This window comes from Cyprinodon tularosa, unplaced genomic scaffold (assembly GCF_016077235.1).
Source record: "Cyprinodon tularosa strain WSP-4 unplaced genomic scaffold, ASM1607723v1 ctg509, whole genome shotgun sequence".
In the NCBI taxonomy this organism is placed as follows: Eukaryota; Metazoa; Chordata; class Actinopteri; order Cyprinodontiformes; family Cyprinodontidae; genus Cyprinodon; species Cyprinodon tularosa.
In genome coordinates, this window is record NW_024039240.1 from 322,510 (window position 1) to 345,797 (window position 23,288).

Sequence of the window (23,288 nt, forward strand, 5' to 3'; positions counted from 1 at the left end):
CCAACAAACACATTAACCTGCAGACATCATAGAGAAGATGCATCCAGCTTAAGGTTCATTTGATCTACATGCAGAGTTTAAATCTGACACCACATGGATTAAGATCTGGTAATACTAATTCTCATCTCTGGCTCATTTAGAAATGTCATGATGTCCAAAAAAAAAGAATAAAAACCATACTAATCAGAAATCATTGGGTTTTTTCTTTATTATTTTTCCTTTAGAATGAATGTAATCAAGTGTTGAAATATCACACCTTTCAACTTGTTCTGCATCATGTAGGATCCAAGTAAACGGAAACCTCGTTCTGTTTCAGTATAAAGATTTGAAACAATAAATCAAGAGATTAAGCAACTTATCTGCTTAAAAGCACCTGATATCTTAACTCCTCCCTCGCCCTGATGGATTAAGTTATCCTGGCTACAGCGATCACCTCGTTTTAGAAACAAAACATTTAATCCATAAAACCAGGTATGACGGCTACACATCAGACAGTCATCAAGCTAACAAAAGCTACGAATAAAGCCGAGTTAAAGACTCTTTAAGCTAACAACGATGTGCATCAGCAGCCTCTGTCCAAATACTGTTGGCAGTAAGGAAGAAGGTATAGAAAGGAAGCAGGATGCTTCCTATCATAGGTCCTTTAGCACAGGGAGCTTTTTGAGGTCCATTACTAAGGAGCTTTAGGGAATCCTACAATCCTTTGCATGACAAGAAGTATCAGCACAGCAAAGCTTACTGCAAAAACAATATAAAAACTGGTGAATAATTGCGTATTTACCCTTAATTTAAGTTGATAAATAAGATGATCTGCTAATGCAATGAGTGTTTTTACTCATAAAATAAGAAAATGAGATATGCTCTTGACAGAAGAGACTAGTTGTTTTTTTCTTACTTTAAATGTAAATAATCTTATTCCATTGGCAAAGTGTCTTATTTACCTGCTTAACTCAAGAAAAAAAAAATAATTTTAAGAAAAATTCACTTGAGTAGATTAACTGTAACTCTCTTATGTGTGTAACACATACAAACGTACAAATATGTATGTTTTGTTCTGTTTAGTAGAGAGCTTCAGCCATTCAGAACTTCAGTAGTCCTGGATTTTACTAGCATCATCCATGTGCATTTCAGTCGCATCATGACAGATGAGTTAAAGGCTTTGCAGACTTCGGTTCCTACCTTCTATTAAGTTAGGAAGGAAGAGTTAGGAGCTCTGAGGTTAGAATCAGGAAGCAGCCTTAGTTTAATACAGGAGCAGAAATGTAAGAGCAGAAGCACTTTTTACCAAAATATGGATTGAGTCTTAGATATTGATGATTTAAGAGATTTTGGACTCATTTAGGGTTGTTTTTTTAGCTTCTTAAGGAGGTTAAGAGCTCCATTAAGAAACATCAACACCAAATGCAAGTACAGCCACTGGTTGAAGTGATTTTCAGGTTATTCCTATGAAAAGATGCTTCAGAAGTGAATAACCAAGGTGCAATGGCACATATTTGGAGATTGGGGCAAACCGGCATGGTAGACGCTCGGATGGAGCAAAACTACATTCTACAGTAACTGAAAACAGTGACGTTCTCTGTGTTAACCAATCAGTGACTGGATCTGCTGATGACGATTGGTGAAGGCGTGCAGGACAAAGGAAGCTTATTTTTGTCAAAAAACGATCGGGTGTTGATCCGTTTCACTGCTGCAGCACATCAGCTCCTGATGCTGGGTCCTGGACAGGCAGGAGTACGGCTGAAAGTGTTCAACCATCCACAGCTCCTGGAGCGGGTGGTGGTACTGGCCGAGCTGGGAGGGGACATGGAGGATGCAGGGACCTGGGCGCGAATGCTGATGATCAGCTTCCCTATCACAGCCAGAGCCCTGAGTTGCTCGGTAAAATCAAGGTCCACAAAAGTCAGTTCATCAGACAACAGGAGTCAGCAGATAGTCGGAGGTTCCCTGGGGTGTCTGGGTGAATTGGAACCAAGAGAGAACCAGAACGTCAGGCGACCGATACCAGGCGAACTGTGCTGAAAACTTACAGCCTTCCAGTTTCGTTTCTTTCAGTCCATCGGTGCAAAAACTGATCTTGTCCCTAATGTAAATATAGTTATGTTCCCTTTTTAAAATGAAATCACATTGTTCTAAATCACAATCCGATCCAAACCTCCAGAGCTCCAACATCCCAAGCTCAACCCATTTACATACAAAGTTATTGAATTTTATAACTCAGATTATTAACCACGTGTTCTAAATCAGAGAACTCTGCAGACTCTAACCATAAAAATACTTTCTTTCTGACTCTCAAGCTCAACAGATGATTCATTTTCTACCTGAAGAGGTTTTGATGAGTTATGATGATGGCCTGCAGATCTCTGCTGCCTGTAGTCACAGAATCATGTGGCGGTTTTGACTTGCTGGTTTGTCAAGTAGAACTGCAGTCTGTCTGGTTTCCAGAGCTGTAGCCATGACTACATGTGTTGAACACAAACGTACACATGCTCAGCTGTGCTTCAGATGATTGTTCTCCAGCTTAGGCTAAAAATATGTCAGACTTAAATGCTGTGGTTGTGAGTTTGTCGTTTAAATAGTGAGCAAAGCAGACTGGAAAGGTAATTATTCCAATGAAAGAACCAAAGTAAAGCAGCACCTGCAACTTTACTAGATTAAGTACATCAGAGAGCACATCTCCATCCGAAAAGACCACTTTTTATACCCCAATTATGTAGAGCAAAAAGAAGAAAAGGTCTAAAAAGAAAAACTGATAAATTGTAATGTTTTTTTGGATATATTCCTCTATACCCTAGCTTTATAAGCTCAACAATTATGTCAGTATACTTAAAAAGATGACAATGATATGCAATAAATGTAAATTATTGTCTGCAGCTGTGTTACTGCACCTTTTAGGGCAACTGATGAGAACAACCTATTGCATAATGCTTCGGTTTAACTTGAAAGGCAGTGGTGCTATGCATCCACTGTATGCAGTGACAGTTGTGTTGGCAAAAGATGCTAAAACCTTTTTTTTTACTACCGGTATGTATTGTCATTTTTACTATTATTGCAATAAATGCCACAAGAAAAAATGAATTCCATATTATGCATCCCTTTTAAGCTCCTACTAAGATGGTCTGTTTGCAACAATTCACTCACCTCAGCATGCCAAATGCTAAAAGTGCCAATTTCATGAATTTGTGCGACAGGAGTCCAAGTCCTGCTTAAATATTAATATTATTTGGACTATTCTTTTTTTTTTTTTTAACTATGGTTCCGAGGCTTTTAATACAACTAGAATCCTATATTTCATTAGGGTCTTGATCTTGTTTGATCAGTTACTTAAAAAACATGGGTTAAAAACATGACTGAGCATTAATTAAACCAAAGTTGTACCAAAAAATACATAAATACATATAGTTCATCTGGGAATATGATTTATCCAGAAGTCAAACTGAACTTCCAAACACTGAATTTAGTTTATTTTACAGATTTTAACCACGTATAATGCATCTAAAATATGCAATCAATGTTTCTTTTTTATTCAAATAGTTGTTCTTTAAATATTTTAATTTAAGAAGTGCCTCCTTTTAGTTTAACAGATTGACTGAACATATAATGTCTAGATTACTAATAATAATACAATAATCAACAGATTTTATACTTCAAACAAGAAGGGTTCTCAAAAAGAGATAAACTCTAAATTAAGCACGTAAAATACAGGAAATTGCAAAATAAAAGGAACATATTCTAAAATAAAAAAAAAAAAAAAAAAAAGATCTGACAGCAATATTCAGTTACCGGTATATCAAAAGTATCGGGTGACTGCTGCTTCAGCAGAAGTGAAACAGTTTAATCCACTCATGAACTTTAAAGGTCAGGTGTGCTTTCTGTTCATATTGAATTTCACTGGTTCGTTTGTCTCTTATTCTTTCACAAAATGAAGCAAAAAGTTTCTCATGTTCTCCTTGGATACCCAGAATATTATTGTCAGCGGCGCTGAGCTGAGCAGGACTTCTGACCGCTATCAGAACAAGATCCCCTATAAGCGGCTTCTTCTCTCCCGTCTACAGCCTGTTTTGTCTCGGAGATGAAAACAGTGAAACGAGGAGCTGGGCTGAACACCTTGTTAATGTCTCTGAAGAACAGAGCTGGAAGATTATCAGACAGAAACACGACCGCTGGAGAGAGATAAAATAAAACCCAAACAGCCCAGAGCCAGCCAACACACCTCCATTACTCCTCTGACAGCAGACTTCCAGATTGGAACGGCGCCACGATGACTCCTAGAACACGGAGCGGCGTCCTGATCCCAGGTTTGATCCATCCGACTCTTCCTCCTCATAGTTTCACAGAATGAAGAGCTTCTAAAGTGTTTTGCAGGCTTTCCTCAAGGATTATCCCATATTAAGCTCCACCTATCAACTCAGACCAACTTCCCTGTCTGTACTGAATGGAAGCACCCCCAAAGCATGATGCTGCCACCACCATGTTTCAATGTAGGGAAGGCATAAACAGGATTATATTAAATGTCCTTTTTTACATCATAAATGCCAGTTAAAGGTTTGCATCTCATCTGTGGAGACTGTTCCTACAAATGTTTGATGATGATCTCCTAATTAGCCAGTTGCAAACTTAAATTCAGACTAGATCTGTAGATTAAACAAACAGTTATGCTGTCAGCAGATCATCAACAGTAGTTTTATCAGGGCAGCCATGTTTCAGTAGGTTCACAGCTCTGCTACACTCACCTATTTTTAAAATAGTTTAAACTGATATCAGTGGTAAAGGATATTGTTTTAGAACCTAAAACCTGTTTCAAACATGTGCAGAACTTTATCCCAGACCCTTCTGCTGCGTTCCTTGGGTTTTATAATAAAGAAAAAATTGGGTTTATAGTGAGATTAAATCAACGCATAGGTTAATTGTTTACCAGTCAGGAGACTTCTGAAGGAATCAGGCTCATCTGGCTTTTATTTATTCTATTAACATAAAAAAAGTTTGATTTCTTAGAGCAAGAATCCTTTTCTTTCTGCTTCACTCTTCAGTACTAATTTGTCTTCATCTTTGATATATTATCCCAGTAAAGGTGGAGCCAAGTTGAAAAGGTACTAACCAGGGAAAAGTTCAAACAATATGAATCCTGCGTGGGTTTGTGCCAATCCTAACGTCGGTCCACATTTCAGGATTCAATCCTGCAATTCTACTGGTGCAACTCCCAGGAAGAAATTAACTCAGTGAGGTCATCTGTTTATCCCTTTGCCGCTGGATTAAAATACAATTTGGTTTTCCTGCAACTGAATTAAAAGCAGAGAAGTTTCCATATGACCTAATTCTTAAAAGTTCGTAACCCTAATCATTTTTAAAGTAAGCCAGAGTTTTGCAACACGTTTCAGAGGCTTTAAACAGTCAAACTCAGCACAACCTCATAATCTGAGGTAATATTTGCCATTTGCTGCACATTTATGCTGCCCTGATGAGGAGCCAAACGCTGGATATTAATGTGTCGCCAGCGAGGCTTAAAAAAAACACTTTCTGCAGTGTGAAGCTGAGTATGGGAGGATAAAAACCAAAGAGGGGTTTTGTAACTCAACACATCACTGTACAAAGGCTGGTTTGAAGCAGCAGAGAAAAGTTAAGGGATTGCACAATGCAGCCAGAGCCGGAGGAAGGTCATCTGATGCCATTGATGAGCAAATAGGCGTGGGTGTGTTTCCTGAAAGAAACACTAAGGGCCTTTTACTGCCTCATTTTAAACCTGAATAAAGCATATCGTGAAATCCCATCCTTCATCCCTGCAGTGAAGGAAGAGTCCAGTCTGAGTGGGATGAAGGACGCCCATACCATCCATCTTCATCACCGCGCAGTTAGCTGGACACAAATAATTCAGTCAAAGCTTCTAACAGGGATGGCTGTGACATCCCTCCACAGTATCTGTGTATTCTGTGAGGCCATTAATAGATGACGTGGGTCAAGGAGGTTCCCCTCCTCTTCAGAGAGGTCAAAAGCTGCAGGACTTTGTACTCGATGGCCGCCGCTCAGAGCCTCTCCTTTGGCTTCGGTGCTACAGCTTGCTGTTTGAGCATTCAGACTCTAAGGAGATCATCCTGAGGGCCAATTAGTTTCAGAAAAACACAGAGCTGCAATAAATACATAAATATCTCAATCCAAGCTGTGGGTTTAATGGGGGTGAAAATTTGTGCAAAAACCTGCTGAGAGCTTCTGAAGTGTGTGATCAGAAGATTATCAGCAGGCTCTCTTTAAACTGACCGACACCGATTTCTACTTATTTTAAGTCCATGTTACACATCAAAATACACTCACCGGCCACTTTATTAGGTACCCCATGCTAGTAACGGGTTGGACCCCCTTTTGCCTTCAGAACTGCCTCAATTCTTCGTGGCATAGATTCAACAAGGTGCTGGAAGCATTCCTCAGGGAGTTTGGTCCATATTGACATGATGGCATCACACAGTTGCCACAGATTTGTCGGCTGCACATCCAAGATGCGAATCTCCCGTTCCACCACATCCCAAAGATGCTCTATTGGATTGAGGTCTGGTGACTGTGGAGGCCATTTGAGTACAGTGAACTCATTATCATGTTCAAGAAACCAGTCTGAGATCATTCCAGCTTTATGACATGGCACATTATCCTGCTGAAAGTAGCCATCAGAAGTTGGGTACATTGTGGTCATAAAGGGATGGACATGGTCAGCAACAATACTCAGGTAGGCTGTGGCGTTGCAGCGATGCTCAATTGGTACCAAGGGGCCCAAAGAGTGCCAAGAAAATATTCCCCACACCATGACACCACCACCACCAGCCTGAACCGTTGATACAAGGCAGGATGGATCCATGTTTTCATGTTGTAGACGCCAAATTCTGACCCTACCATCCGAATGTCGCAGCAGAAATCGAGACTCATCAGACCAGGCAACGTTTTTCCAATCTTCTATTGTCCAATTTCGATGAGCTTGTGCAAATTGTAGCCTCAGTTTCCTGTTCTTAGCTGAAAGGAGTGGCACCCGGTGTGGTCTTCTGCTGCTGTAGCCCATCTGCCTCAAAGTTCGACGTACTGTGCGTTCAGAGATGCTCTTCTGCCCACCTTGGTTGTAACGGGTGGTTATTTGAGTCACTGTTGCCCTTCTATCAGCTCGAACCAGTCTGGCCACTCTCCTCTGACCTCTGGCATCAACAAGGCATTTCCACCCACAGAACTGCCGCTCACTGGATGTTCTTTCTTTTCCGGACCATTCTCTGTAAACCCTAGAGATGGTTGTGCGTGAAAATCCCAGTAGATCAGCAGTTTCTGAAATACTCAGACCAGCCCTTCTGGCACCAACAATCATGCCACGTTCAAAGTCACTCAAATCACCTTTCTTCCCCATACTGATGCTCGGTTTGAACTGCAGGAGATTGTCTTGACCATGTCTACATGCCTAAATGCACTGAGTTTCCGCCATGTGATTGGCTGCTTAGAAATTAAGTGTTAACGAGCAGTTGGACAGGTGTACCTAATAAAGTGGCCGTGAGTGTATATTTATATACTATAAGCACTATTAAAAATCCCAAATCCCAAAATAAGATAAAGATATTATAGTATGTTTATCTAAAGTTTCCCACTCTCTTATCTTTTACTAAAATGAACAACATGACATTTCCTGATGCCTTTACTGAACACAAACAAATGGGACTTTTCCATTTCATTACCAAAATAACCCTCAATATTTTCCAGTTTCTGACATATTGATCCCAGATCAGAGCTGATCAAAGCAAATAGCTGAATTTAATAGAAGCCCACTTCTGTTTGATTCACTTTATCAAATAAAATCAACCAACAGATTCTTCATTATCAGCAGTAGAATAAAAAATGACCATTATTTCTATTCAGGAAAAAAATCCTCATTCATGTTGCTGATACTTAAATCTATGAAGGAGGCTGTTGAACATTTTGCCTTGTATGGTTAAAAGTTTGAAAAGTTTATAAGCTGAAATAAAACCAGGTTTGCAAAAATAGGGTTGTATGTATAACACATATATACATATACTGCATATATTTAATTTGTATTGTAAATGTGCGTTTTTGAAGATTTTCTATCATTATTTTTGAATGTTTTCATGAGATAAATGATGTTCTCCTTTTGGGGATCAAACATGTTTCAATCAATCAACAGGTTGTGTCATCATATAGATCTAGGAGACTGAAGAAAGGTTGAAAATGTGTATCAACCAGAAGCAGCAACATCAAAGCCTCTCCAGGCTTGAACATCTCCACACATTTTAGAGAGCAGAGTAACACAATCTCCAAACGTCAAGTACAGTAGTGGCAGCATCATGCTGTGGGCCCAACAGAAACATGATCTCAAACACCAATTCAATGTGTTCAATGTCCTTTAAAGTCAAGTTCATCCTAGAGAACAAATTAATTTGAATTAATTTTTTCCACTTCTGCATCCAGCTAAACTTGTGCCAGAAGTTTAGTTGGAAGTGCACCAAGATCTTTATTTTTAGTTCTTTACTAAAGAAATCACTAAAAGGCCAAAGCAAACATTGCTTTGCTGTCCACAGTTAGATAATCAAACTTTTGAGCCTCTAAGCTTTTTTCACAGATCCTAAAACTCAACCACAGACATCTCGGGTTTTTTTCCACACAGCTCCCTTATTCAGCTTAGGAAGATACGGAACACAGAACTTACCAGGTTCTCGAGGAATCAAGCCAAACTGAGAAACGCAGGACTTACTAGGTGCAAACTCATCCCCATGGTTCTATTGAGAGTTTGTTCTTCCCTTTGTTCATGTTTCACCACCATTAATCCAGCCCTCCAGGCTGCAGAGCTCAGCCAGCGGCCGCAGCAGGGAAAATGCAAATCAATTCGGTCCTCCCTTCAAAATCCACCAACAGCAGAAAAAAATTAAAAAAGGTGCTTTCCAGTTTTCTGATTCTCAAGCTAGTGATGAAAACACCATAGGAGGAGCTGATGCACAGCATAAAGAAACTTCTCTAAAGATGCTAAAATGTCTAAATGTTCCACTTTTAAGCGATCGTTTCCTACTGGGAGGCTGCAGGCTCAGCAGTGTATTTATATGTCAGGACTGATAAGTACATTTGCATCCCTGGTCCTATAAGGCACTAGAGAAGATTGTTCCCCCATTACCTTTTCACCCGTCATATGTAGTGAACTGGTGCTATATAAATAATCTAATCTGAAACTGAATTAATAAACTACTGGAGGTTCCAAAGAGTTTGATAAAATACCGAATGAGACCAGCAAAGATGTATTTAGGATGAGCTTAACTTCTATAAGCTTTTATGTTGGTTTATTCCAATCGAATCAAAAGACTTGTTGCTAAAACCAGGTGAGAAAGTTAGATGCTCATTGGTTGGATTTCTGTGGGGAGGGAGCATCAGATGTAAATACAGAAAGTAGATGCTGTTTCCCCAGCTAGTAGAAAAAAACATGACAAAAACATTTCAACCGTTAAAAAAGGATCCAAAGCATTTGTTCATTGGCTTATTTAGTCCAAACAATGCAGCTCAAGCCTGGTTACAGGAAGCTCTGAGGTCAAACCTGAGCATAAACCCTGTAGCTGCATCGGATCGATATCAGAAGATCAGCTCCAGAGGTGATCCGGAACCCATTTGGTTGTTCCCTGCGTTAACAGACTCAATACCTTAAATAAGAAACTCTACTAGTAGAGTAATTTTTTCCTTTATTTTTCTTTAACAGCCTTTCCATTACAGCTTCATCCTAAATAACAGCCATTAAAGAATCTTCATTAAATTTTGGAGACTTTGGGTTTTTCAAAACTTAGTAAAGCTCAGATTTTCTGTTTTATCTCTTAAGCCGGGCATACACGGTATGATTTTTTTTAGTCGTTGCACGCAGCTGCTGCTCACACTGTACGACTAGTCGTAGGGTTTAGTCGTACAGTGTGAGTCACAGCTCAGAATTTATGTTCGGCTCTCATGCGATCTACCTGCTCAGACTGCACGACTAAAAACCACGTCGGACTCAGCTCCACACTGAGATCGAGCTGCTCTGACTAGTCTATCTGGAAGCCAAACAAATAGAAGAGGAATATATAGCTCACTAGAAACGCGCTGCCTTGGTTATTTGTGCAATTTTGTGATGAAAGCGCTAAAAAGAAAAGTCGTATTTAGAAAAAAGACATGGCTGAGCAAACATGGCTACCACGGTCTGTCAATTTTACAGATATAACTGCATTTCACTCATTGCACCCCTGCCAGGCTGCTGTGTTTACATCTGAGAGGAGGAATAAAAAGAATCCTTCTTTGCGGATGCGCCCTGAGCGATTTGCCCACGACCGTCAGGAGAAAAATCTAATATGTTTGATTTTTTCCCCGACCTCACGATTCCTGATCGGGAGGTGGTCGTGAGAGACTGATCGCCCCTTGTTACCCCCTGTACACTACACAACTCACGTCGCACGATCAGGCTGAAAGTCGATCGAAAGATTCTCGCACGACTGGAAAATCAACCCCAAAATCGCACAGTGTACGCCGGGCTTTATATATATCGGGCTGAAAAAAAGAATCTGATTATTAGATTATCAAAATAATCTTTAACTAATTTAGTAATGGATTAATCGATAACTGGAGAACACAGACTCCAACACAAGCCATTAGCTGAAAGAGAAACCCACTCAGAGTGATAATAATGCTAAAAATGAAAAAAATATACACAGTTTTTGCATTCAAGATTTAAAAAAAAAAAAACTCTTGTCCTGTGATATGCTCTATCAAGTTGAATAGTTTTAGCTTCACCTGGTTTAAAGTTAAAAAATGTCCTTTAAGGAGCCTTTTGATAATTATTTAATCAATTAATCTGAAAAAGGATTGACTGATTAATAGATAAGCAAACTAATCATTAGATAAAGCCCTATATGTATGTATTTGGCAAACGAATTAATATGTGTCGTACTTTAAGTGTTCTTTATTTAAACACCTGCTTGGTGTTTGTGTCTTTCTTTTAGGTGAGTGATGCATTGTTCAGGATGGACACCTGGCTGCCCTGTGCATGGCTGTCATGTACAGAGGTGATTTTATTTACATATGGAAAAGACACCATCTGGACCTGTGCAAAGCTCCATGGCCCTGCCTGGCCACACTTGGCTGTGCTCCAGACTCCCAACAGTCAGCGGACGATGGGCTGGATCCCGTCACTCAGGGGGACGATCAACCTGGATTGTATACAAGAGGATTAAGGTGCTGCGGCTGCTCCTGCTCTGTCAGCTCAGAGGGAGGCGGGAGAAGTTTGGCCCCCGCCAGCTCTGCCTGACTGCAGGCCAAGATGAGGACTTTTTTGGGCAGAAGCAGCACCACCACCAGCAGAGGTTGATTTTAAGATCCTCAGTGTTTGTTGCAGATCCCCGTCGTTCAGCTGCTGCATTCCACTCATGCATCAGAGTTCCTGGTTCATTTCTTTTCTCTGTGATCTTATCTGTTTGGAGCAGATAAGAATCGTGCTGCAGCCGTGCAGAACCGTGCAGGTAAATCCAGATGTTTCAAGTCTCTCCATGTATGGGAAAGGTAATTTCTAAGGAAGTTAGAAGCATCTTTTCAGGCACTACGTGCCATTTTGTTTTCCGAGCTGCTTACAGAAATGTTGACCACGTTGTGAAGCCACTAATCCATCAGGCAGCTTTTCCTCGAAGGCTGTTTGGATCTGTGCCACTGAAAAACATTATCACTGTTGCATTCCGAGAGAAAGACGAGCCGCCAAATTTTTAACTGCCCGGGCCTCGGCTCCAGCAGGCCGTGGCGTTGTTCACGTTCACAGCACAATGCTTGCCTTATCCGCTCCCCCCTGGACCCCCCCATTCCTCCTAAAGCCAACTGCTCTAATCTCAAAAGAGTGGCTGAAACCGGTTTGGAGAACTCTCACAAGGATGAGGGCAATCTATCGGATAAGATGAGGAGGAGAGGTGCTCTTTTACGTTGGGAAACAGATGGAATTAATCACTCGTACTCCTTTCTGTTCAGACCTGCTCACCTCCTCCTGCAGCGCGCCGAGTTCCCCGCTGAAGACCTGTCCTCATTCTACGGTCCGGCTGTGTCCATAAACCAAGGAGGCAATAACTTTTACGAGCCATTAGTTTCTAACGAGAATGTGCCTTTTGGAGGGGAATGACGGGGACATTTTCCATATCTGCAAACAGATCTGTGGTGAAAGCTCAACACAAGTCTCAATTTTCAGTTCTGCATGTGGAAAAGTCCCGTTAATGTCACCGGATTAAGGGGGAACAACAGACTGCCAGTCATGACTTAAGCATCACAATTAAAAATGTTTAATCTGTTACAGACGTTCAAGGTCAAGAATCAGAGACTACACCAGAAAACTAAACATCTTTTAATGTTAAAAGAGTTTTAAAAAGTTCCAACTGAATGCATTGTAAGGAGAAGCTCTGACCTACATATGAAATGTTTATGGACCCCAAAGGGAAATCAAATGTTGTAGCTCATTTAATAAGAGATACTCCAAATAGTTCTGGTAGACGTTAATAGCTGTGGGTAGGACGTATCTCCTGTAGTGGTCTGTCTTACAGCAGGATAGGTGTAGCTTCTGACTAAAGACACTCCTGTTGTTTAACAGTTTGACGAAGAGGATGCTCACTGTATTCCATGATCTTCTCCAGAGTTCCTAGAACAGAGCCAGCCTTCTTAATTAGCTTATTGAGCTTTTTAATCAATTAGCTCTGATGCCGTTACCCAGCAGATGATAAAGGAAGAGTTTACACTCTTCACAATAGAAGATATGCAGCATCTTGCTGCAAACCCTGAAGGACCAAACCTTCCTTAAGAAGCACAATCTGCTCTGTCTCTACTGTAGACGGCTGTTTTGTCTCCATTCCAGTTTGTTGTCCAGGTGAACAGCAATGTATTTATATCCTTCCACCACATAAACTAGTTCACCCATGATGTTAACCTCTTACACCCTCAGGGGGTATAAATAAATTTCTGCCTGACAAAAACACACAAAAGTAAATCACTTATAGCCTCACAGCTATTAGATTTAAGAAGAAACTTTTGGTACGTCTGTAAAGGTAAGATGTCATAGAATGGTTTTCTGGTGTCAGCACCATTGTAGCTTTGACCCCGTCTGAAATATTAGGGACAAAATACAAAATATTTTGCATTTTTTGAACCTCGCCAAAATTTTCTTTGAAATAAACATTACAAAACACTACCAAAATATTATTTATAGCACAAAAAAGTAGTACAGACTTTTAAATCTAAATGTTGGACTCAATCAGATGAATCATATTTATTTTAGAATGGTATTAGTGAGAAATTTCTTAGGCGGAGGGGCCATTTTGGCATATTTATCCAAAAATGTCACCAAACTGTGCCAAATGTGTTTTTTACATCAATACTGGGGGTTTGTTAAAATTACGAGGTCACGTAGCAGCTGGACCCACCGGTGGGTCCATAGGGTTCTAGGGGTTAACAGGATTCAGCTTGTTCCCGTTTCTTCTGAAATCTACGATCATCCCCCGATGATTGTTTCCACATCATGCCACAGTGTACCAGCACCCTGTATTCAGCTTATTGTCCATCTTTGATACACCAAATGACTGCAGAGTCCTCTGAATATTTCTGCAGATATACAAGTTATTACAATAAACTATCCTCCAAATGGGGGTGATATGGACTTATATTTTGATTTGGTTGGGTTATGCTGACTCCAGATGAGGTTCAGGGAGAACAAACTTCTCTGAGAAAACAAAGGTTTAAAATATCCTGCACGGTGAACCTTGATTAAACTCTTCCTATGCCAGCTAATTTTAGAGCTTTTTCAGTGTCGACATGACTAAACAGTTTGTTTATATAAGGAGAGTAGAAAGTGTGACGGCGTTTCGCTTTGGTAGATTCCCACAGGTTGTCAGAAAAAAAAATAATGATGGTTCTCAGTTTGAATTTACTTGATTGCACCAAGAATAAAAATAAATAAATCCCAGAAGAACTTTTGAGGTTTCTGTCAGAGAGTGGTTGTGTGCCTTTAGCAGAAGCACATAAAGCACAGGAGGGGCTTTCACCGTCTTGTTCCTTTAAAGTGAATCCAATAAAGCTGTACTGTGTAAACGGATTAAGGGCTCCATTGTCCGGCTCAGGCTGCAGGCTGTCTGCAGACCAAAGCCATGAAGCCTGACTTGGACAGAGTTCAGCAGCCACAGTCTTCCTCGTGAAGAACGGATCCTCATCAGGATCATTAGCTGAGAGGAGTACAGAGCAGAATGAGAGAGAAAAGGAGCCGAAGAAAGGCTTTGAGACACCGCCAAACTTCCTAAAGTACTGAGGGCAAGAAATATTTAGACCTTAGGGAAGCCTGCACAGGGAAACAACATTAGGACATCAAGGTGTTTTTATGAGTGCAAAGCGACGTCTGTGGTCACAGCAGGTGGTAATGTGCCACAGGGAAAGGAACATAATCTCAGTTAGAGGTGGGTGGGATCAGATGGGTCAGAGGGTCAAACACTGTAAACCTGAGGTAAATCCATGCAGGATGGAGACGACAAACCGTTGTTTATTGTGCCATTCCTTCATTTGTTTTCATAGTGGCAGAGCAAAAGGTGTTGCTGCTTTGGAAACAAAATGCAATCCAACAACCTCTTCTGCTTCCAAGAGCAGGGAGGAAAATGGGCACATGTGAGCTGAAAGTGCCTGTCTGAGGCGGTTAATGATGCAATCTGGCAGAAACGCGGTGAAAAACACACTCTCTCTCCCCTCTGTCGCCTCCTCGGCTGCTCCAGCGATGACATCACCCCCTGACAGGCAACATGGCAGAGAGCAGTCGCAGGGCAGCCAGCGGCCGTTAGGAAGAAAAAAATAAATTTCCGACAGCAGTTAGGTTACCTCAAGCTGTCACTGAAGCTGTTCCTGGGATATAATTCACCACTTCAGTTAGAAACATGGGCGTTTTTCTTACTAAACATAGGTGTTAGACCTCAGTGATGGACAATAGCACCTGTTGAAAAAGAACTAACCCTGCAGGACGGGAATTGCTGCATTTGCGGTAGTTTTTAGACCAGTTTTGTACAGAAAAGCACCTAATTGAAGCAGGAAGTGAGCTTATTTGTAGACTGGTGGCCCAGTCTGCAGTCTCTCTTTAGCTAGGAAGACACAGACCCATTTATGACCAATAAACCACAGCAAACCAAACATAAGTTACTATTGAACTTTGGCCTTTTCCCCGTAGAGTTAAAAAGTACTTTTTATAAACTGATAAATTGTCCTTAATTCTGTCGCTTGGGTCCAAAGTCCCATTAATGAGGCACCAGAGAAAGTGGCATAAGGTCACAGAATAGACACCTGCCCCTCCCACACATGTTGCTGTGCACTACCTGTCAGTATAATAGCCTAAAAGAAAGACAAATTGCAAAAATTACATTTCTAAATAAAAGCATTCATTATTTGAACTGTTTTAGGCATTTTAATACTGGGATAATCAGACCCAAGTTTAGCGCACCACAGACATGCCTCTTTATTACATCACTATTATGATCTGGATGGACAACAATAGTTCAGAACATTTTGCAGGTCAAAGCAATAAGATCCTGACTTGAAATCAGACTTGATTTTTTTTTTTTGTACGCATGTACCTATAGTCAGAGAGAAATTAAATAAACCGAAGCCAAAACAGAAAAAATATGCGTGTCAAGTCAACTAGTTCTGCTTCCACAGGACTTTGTAGATGATCTTAGAGAGGTAACCGTTGCTTCCTATCTAGGAGGGGTTAGGTAACCATTTACAAATTACTAGAAGTATTAGTCCCAAAACTCCAAGAGCTTAATGTCAGACTCTCCAAACCTCAGTTAAATATTAATTGCTATAGATAAGCACTGAACCAGTACCAGTTGAAGTTTAAAGCTTCTTCTTGGCAAAGCAACAAGCTTAAGGAACCAAAAGGACCACAACAGATATGTGAGCATGATTCAAAGCCCCATGTTTGAATAAACACAAACAGGTAAAAACCTGTTATACCAACTATTAGGCACGGTGGTGGATGGGGTTATGATGTTCCTTGTTTATGCAGCCATAGAGAAAATAAATAAATCCACCCCATATCAGGTTGGTATAGACCACTTCATCAGTTAACTTTGCATGAAATTCACCTTTCCCTTCACACACACACAGCTTTCTGAGGAGACGTCAGCGTGTCTTCTTCTCTGCTCCAGCCGAGGCCTGTCAGCCCCGACGCGGGCTCAAACAAACGCGGCCCGCTGACATTTCCAGCCCTCAGATTTGTTGCTCTGCCAGGCTGACAGCAAGGGCAGATGAATATTAATGTGACTCTCTCCTGCGAGAGGCCGCCCGCTCGGATGAGACGGCTGACAGCTGATGGCGAGCATGTGAACAAGAAGAGGAGGAGGGAAGCGCAGAGTTGCTGCTCAGCGGCTGGTCTGGCCATGGGTTTAAATTTGCCTTTATTTGCTGTTCTTTATTTTTTTTCCTAAAGAAAAATCTGCTGCCGTTTACATTAGAAAAAAAAAAAATCAGATTTCATTTGTTTTTGGTTTCTTTTGGACCTGACTGTTTTTGCATGCTCCTCTGAGAGCAGAGAGGGATTTATGACTCTGTAGGCCGTCCAAACTTCTAAATAAAGCTGGCTTAGAGAGAAAACAACAGCCTTGAAGCAGCCCACAGCTGTGAGTCTGCTGCGTCTCCCTCAGAACCGCCTCGCCTCGGGCGCCTCTCCACAGCAGCAATTAAAAGGACGATTTCAGCAGATATTCCTCCTGTAGGAGTCAGCTGAAGGCCGACCTGTGATGAGCGTCCGCACATTTTGAGCTCCAATCGCAGTCCAAACGTTTCCAGGAAGCTGGTGCAGGGAGCAAAATATAAATTCTCGTCCCGGCGGTGAGACCCAGGCCTTCCAACGAGCTTCTCTCTCCGTCCCTGCAGGTCATAATCTCCCAGGGAGGAGCAGAGAAAATAACATCTCTATGGCAACTGTCGCCCTAAAGGTGAGGCGGTGTGATTCAGGAGGAGACACTTCTGCCTCAGCGCTGACTAATGCGGAAGTGCAACACGACTTTAGGTCCACAGCATCTTACAGGAGTCATACTTCCTACTTTAGAGGCAACGAGTCCAAGAGAAAATTAAAGACAGAATATTGTTTTTATGGTTTATAAAGAAGGAAACCTACTTGATTAAATACATTTACTACAGGATGAGATCTTAGTGACAGCAATTCCTGGAACTCCAACATTTTAACCTGACATTCACTGAATATTAAACCTAAGCTGAAATACAAATCAAGATTGAAATATAATTTTTTCTTTTCAAATAGAGAATAAATACAACAAGACAATGAAATGCTGAGGATTTTAGTTCAAAGGAGCTTTTGGTTGCCTGCTTCAACAATATTTGCTCTCCAAATCTTCAGCCACAGTCTTGGATCTCAGGAATCTTCCTATAAACCTCCTTTCTATTTCCCTCTCATCTGCCTGTATCCCTGCATACCTTCCACCATCATATCCTCCTCAGTCGTCTTCATCACACCATCATGTTTTGTGACATTCTGGTCCAACCTTAACAGCAGGAGTTAATATTTCTCTTACATAATCTAAAGATCCATTGCGGAGTTCCTCAGGGGTCTGTCCTCAGTCCTAACATCTTAGACTATAAAATCCCTTTTCACAGCTATACTGATCACACACATTTTTAAGTAATCCTTATCCCTCTTTGTGTCTTCATCCCCTCCACGGTCAATTACCAAACTCACTCTCATAAATTGATGAAAGCAGAACTTTTTTTTCTCCATTTCCGAGCTCTAGAACAAATTAAATAATGGTTGGCATCCCGATTAGCTCCAGTCCTCCTTCTAGATCGCTTCATCTCTTACTCTCACATTACCCCGACCACTTGTTTTTAATTACTGATTCATTCAACAACTAATTCACCTCCTCAAAAAACCATTTCTTTTACTATCATGTTCCAATTTACATTCATTTTTATTGCATTCCACAAATGAAGTTCGATCACAGCCTTTTTTAAACCATAGTTAACTAAAGACTAGAATATTTACAAACTAAATATATATTTTATCCATTTACTGCAGGGAAAACAAAATTTTTTTTTTTAAACAAGACGGTTAGCAGCATGGGCACACCCACACAAAATGGTATCGATACCGATTTTTGTCTGCTGTACAATTTAACTTAACAATTTTCTTTTTTTTCATAACATTTAACCTGCTGTGTACATAAAAGCTCTATTCTGTCCCACCTGAACCTCCCAGATGTATTTCTTTCTAACCTAGATGTGTGTTTGGAATCAGGTTACAACGCTTTACATTTATTAAAATATCTGCAACCAGCTTTGATTGCCGCCTTTACTGACAATCATTAAATACTTATTCGCAGTCTGCATCACAGATAAGGTGAAAGAGTTTATTCATGCAGGATAACAGCAACAATCCAAAGGTCAGGCCGCACCCACATCCAACCGCCCACCGCTCAATAAAAGCATCCGTTGCTGCTGTCCATCCACCTGTGGCAGCAGTTACAATCACATTATCCATTAATAATCTACTGGAAGGGACCGTTAGTAATTACACTTAATCTTACAGCTTTTATTATCCTTCATTTGTTTCCACCTACACATTTATATCTGAATCATATCAGAAATAAAAAAAAAACTATATAGTGGGACCTCCTTCATTTTTAATGATACTTTGCCAGGAATTAGGAAACTATTTCCAGTTTCGGACAGAACCATTAAAGTATATTAGTATTGGAACTGTGGTTAACTCTCCTGCAGACTCATTAACAGAGATGCAACGATCACGTTTTTTCCCGATCCAGTCAGATGCAGATACCTGATAGTGATCCAATCCAACTGGTGAATGAATGAACAGCATAACTCGCCATGTGAGAGAAGGCAGTGGTCTTAACAGAAGCAATGTTAAAATTAACACATATATAAGTTAACTTTATATTATTTAATCAATATTTATCAAGAAATAAGCAGCAAAAATAAAGAAATAACAGTTCCATGTGAAGTGAACTGGATTGGATCTCCAACATTTGATTGCTGATATCCAATCCAGCTAATTAGTCAATAATGGAGCCGATATTCGATCCAGGTATCGGATCAGTGAGTCTCTGCATCATTTCAAAACCAGGATCATAGAAATAGATCCTACCTGCAGGAAATATCCTGAAACCCCAACAAAGACCCCATAGCAGTGTTTACCTAATGCAGGTCGCCTTAAAATCAATATAGTTTTAAATCAACATTTTTTTTTTGTAACTTTCGGTACAAAAAATAAGTGAAACTGCAGAGGAAGTTATTGGGACTAGGGCTGCAATTATTATTTTGCAAATCGATTAATCCGTCGATTATTTTTTAGGATTAATAATCAGATAGCCAAAGGTTACTTAAAGAATTTTTTTACCAAATGAAACCAGGTAAAACTAAAACCTTTCCACTTGAGGAGTTCTGGATAGAGCATATTGACAGACGGAAAAGTTTCTTTTAATCCTAAAAGGTAATATATATATATATATATATATATATATATATATATATATATATATATATATATATATATATATATATATATATATATATATTTATTTATTTTTATTTTTTTATTTATTTTTTTTTTTTACAGTTTTGGTACAATAATTTCTGTCAGCTAAAGGCATGTTTCAGAGTCTTAAAACTCCAGTTAACGATTAATGGATTACTATATTAGTTGATGATTATGTCAATAGTCGATTAATCATGATTCATTTTTTATTTAATTATTAATTAGGACTTTTAGTTAAAACATTCCTGATCAGACGATGGGCGGTCTGTTTCCAGTGAAGTGGTTCTTTCTCCACTTTCCTCTCTAAACATTGTGAAGATTTGGTTATAACTTTCTTAAAGGTATAGTGGAGGATGTTTGTAAATTTTTTTAAAGACCCGCCCTCTCCACTTAAAATAAATGCACATGCTCAACCCTGTACCCGCTCCCAAGAGAGAACGCCTATCATAATGCGTGCAAGAGCATGCATGACCCCATTTCTCCTCATAAACACTCCGTTTAAAAGTTGTTGTTTGCATCACTCATACAAGCTTTTTTCCAAAAGATTTTTTTCACTATGTCAGACTCACCACCGGTAAGTGACAATGGGGACGAGCACATAGGACGGCCCTTCTTAAACATATCAGCAGAATGATTGACAATTAGGATGACCAGTTATTTTGATGATCCACCTGGAAAATGATTCAATGTTGCAAACTCAGTTTTAAACTGATTCTAAGGTTTCTGTTGGGACTGTAGATCTTTAAGTTTCCTTTACTGATGCAGTTTTATTTCAATACTCACCTGAAATTGCTTTAGTTTGAGTTAATTAGGATAAATTCAGATTAACCCTAATATCTGCATTTATAATAACCACAATCTAAATGTCTGATTGCTATATTTTTCTATGTAAAAATGCATGACAGCAGCTCTGCAGTGAAAGAACTGCAGCTTATTAAATAAACTTGTCTTACAGCAGCAGCTTCATTTCTGGAAGTAAACTAATTACAAAAGCACATTCAGCTGCTGACAAGAAAGAAAATGCATATGAGTTTCTGCTTGCTGCTCATAGGTTGTAAGTAATTCAGCAAAATGCCAGCGCCTGAATACATTACAGTGAGAGTCGGGGGGATTACCGGGTTTAGCCTTTTATCAATGAAAAGACGTCCGAGTTCAGGTCAGAGCGACAAGACAGGGAGCCGACATCTTTGTTAAGTTCTTAAGAATAAATTGATATTTTCTTTCTGAGGGATGATGGAGGAATTTAACTCATCTGGGGTTTCAGATTCATTTAGAGGCGTTTTAACAACAATCAGGATTTATTCATTCATTCATTCATTCTTTCTCTGCCAACATATACAGGGAATATTCATGCACACACAAAGGGTTGTATACCTTATAAATACATTTACAAGTTCCTGCCAAACTTAAATGATTATTTCTGTTTCAAACACAGACCAACATTTCTTTTTTGGTCTGAAGGATAAGCTGGGAAACAAACAGGAAGGTTCAAAGTTCTGTTTTTATAGCGACTAAAAGCAGTAGTTTTACATTTGCAGTGGGGAACAGGCACTGGTCCACAGCTGAGAATCCCAGATTAAGATCTCAAGTTACAACATACAACACTAAATAAACCCTTAGAAGGTCTTATTCAGCCAACTCATTTCCAAAATTCAAGTTTGGTTCAGAACCAAAAAGAAATGATATAGCTGATATAGAAATGATATTTAGTGATGTAGCTGCACTCTGAGGTGATTCCATGGATGGATGGATGGATGGATGGATGGATGGATGGATGGATGGATGGATGGATGGATGGATGGATGGATGGATGGATGGATGGACGGACGGACGGACGGACGGACGGACGGACGGACGGATGGATGGATGGATGGGCAGATGGAAGGGCAGATGGATGGATGGGCAGATGGATGGATGGATGGATGGATGGATGGATGGATGGATGGATGGATGGATGGATGGATGGATGGATGGGCGGAGGGATGGGCGGATGGATGGACGGGCAGATGGACGGACAGAAGGATGGACGGTCGGATGGATGGAATATATTTAGGGTGAAATTATGGAAAAACAGATCTATTCTGTACCTTTTCCAGCTGAATTCCAGATCCTCTAAAACTGGAAGAAAAGTCTAGATGGATTTTACAGAATGTGAACCAGATCTCACCACCTGACATATCGAGGCATCAAGAATGATACAAATTCTGCATCCCAGTTCATTCTTCCCTAAGCAGCCTTGTTTTAATATCAGCGCATAAATTCAACTTTACCTGACATTTATATCTGACTGATACTTCAGAGGAATCTGATCAGAATCTATTTACCTTTAAACTAAAGGATTAGAGAAAAGCTGGATTAGTTGGTTTGCACCTTTCTTTGCTTCCTGATGCTGAGTCAGCAGAGCCTGATGAGAGCGGCGCTGCTGCCTGGAAAGGGCTCCTTTAATTTCCTAAAAAGCTCCATTATTAAAAGCTACCAGAGCAGCAGCTTCATTTTAACCACCAAACCAGGTTCATTTCTCTCAGTCACAGTTTCCACACTGCTATAGATCCAGACGTCTGGCTTTGAATCCAGAACGGATTAACCGGGATGATGAAGTTGACTCTTTAACGTCTCATTGATCTCCAGGCAGACTCTTTAAAGTGCCAGTCTTTTTGATCCAAGACCTTTATTTACTACAGCACAACAGGTTTTCAATAGATTTATCCCAGTTACTTCTTTATGTTCTCCTTTAAAGCAGCCAGATCTTCGTGTAATTCCTTAAAGTTTGTCAAATCATCAACTCTTAAACATTTCTATGCAGCTCTCAAAGCATTTCTTTTGCACAAATACTCCCAACTTAATTGTATAAATCAGTTATAGTTGGTCTATGAATCACCAAAGCTTAAAAACTGTTTCTAAACTCTGCGGATAAACCACTATCATCATGGCAGCAAATAACAGCTTATCTTAGGAGGAGTTTTAAACCAGCTCTCAACACATTTAACATTTGTTTTGTTTAAAAAAAAAAAAACTAAGAAGAAAAATATAATAATTCCTGGTGTCTGCAGTCTCTACAAGGCTGCATGGACATAAGATTTTAAAAACATGAGGAAAAGCAAAAAAGAAATAAACATTACAAAGCTTTTATCAACAAGCCTAATCCTCGTAGATTACAATGTTTGCAGACGACACTGTGGTTAGATTAGGAACCAAATCTGAACAGAGGCTGGAGAGGAGCAGCTAAAGTCCAAATGTATCAGTCAAAATATTTTGAACGAAGGAAAAGGAGGACAGAAATAAACGAGTTAAAGTAGAAGAGGTCCATCAGTTTAACCTCAAACATGAACATCTGGCTGCAGTGGTCGTTAATCTGCATAACTACAGGTGACCCACATCTGGAGCAAACGGTTCTCAGGCACCTCAGTGAAAAACTGATTTCCAAACAGCGCTGCCATGAAAGGCTTTCTAAAACAGGTCAGCAGAGGTAGGATCATCATCCACTGGCCGCCGCCAACCACGTCTCTGCAGGTATCCAACCCAGCTGTCCTCTAGGCTCAATCAACAGACTGAACAAACCTCTCAGATCATTTGGGTGCCGTTTTATAACCCAAAGCAGTGCTAAGGTTCAGCTGGATTTAAAGCTCAAATTAGAACCAAATTAATATTCTGCTAATTTACAAAATGCACATTTTCTCAGTACTTTGTGTTAAATAAGAAATACAGTTAAAATTGCGTGCGAATACGTTTTGTTCTCTGAAAACAACAT

General features: G+C 40.1%; 1 protein-coding gene across 3 annotated transcripts in view; it reads right to left on the reverse strand.

The window, feature by feature from the left end:
* The window catches only part of LOC119795311 (disco-interacting protein 2 homolog C), a 240,853-nt gene that overhangs the window by 214,299 nt on the left and 3,266 nt on the right, over window positions 1–23,288 (reverse strand). The window contains exon 1 of one of the 3 annotated variants that reach the window (XM_038303241.1): window positions 8,678–8,702. The exons of the other annotated variants lie outside the window; for them this stretch is intronic. The gene's annotated coding sequence lies outside the window, so the exon portion shown is untranslated. Of the gene's footprint in view, window positions 1–8,677; window positions 8,703–23,288 lie in introns of those variants that run through there. 3 annotated transcript variants of the gene reach the window in all.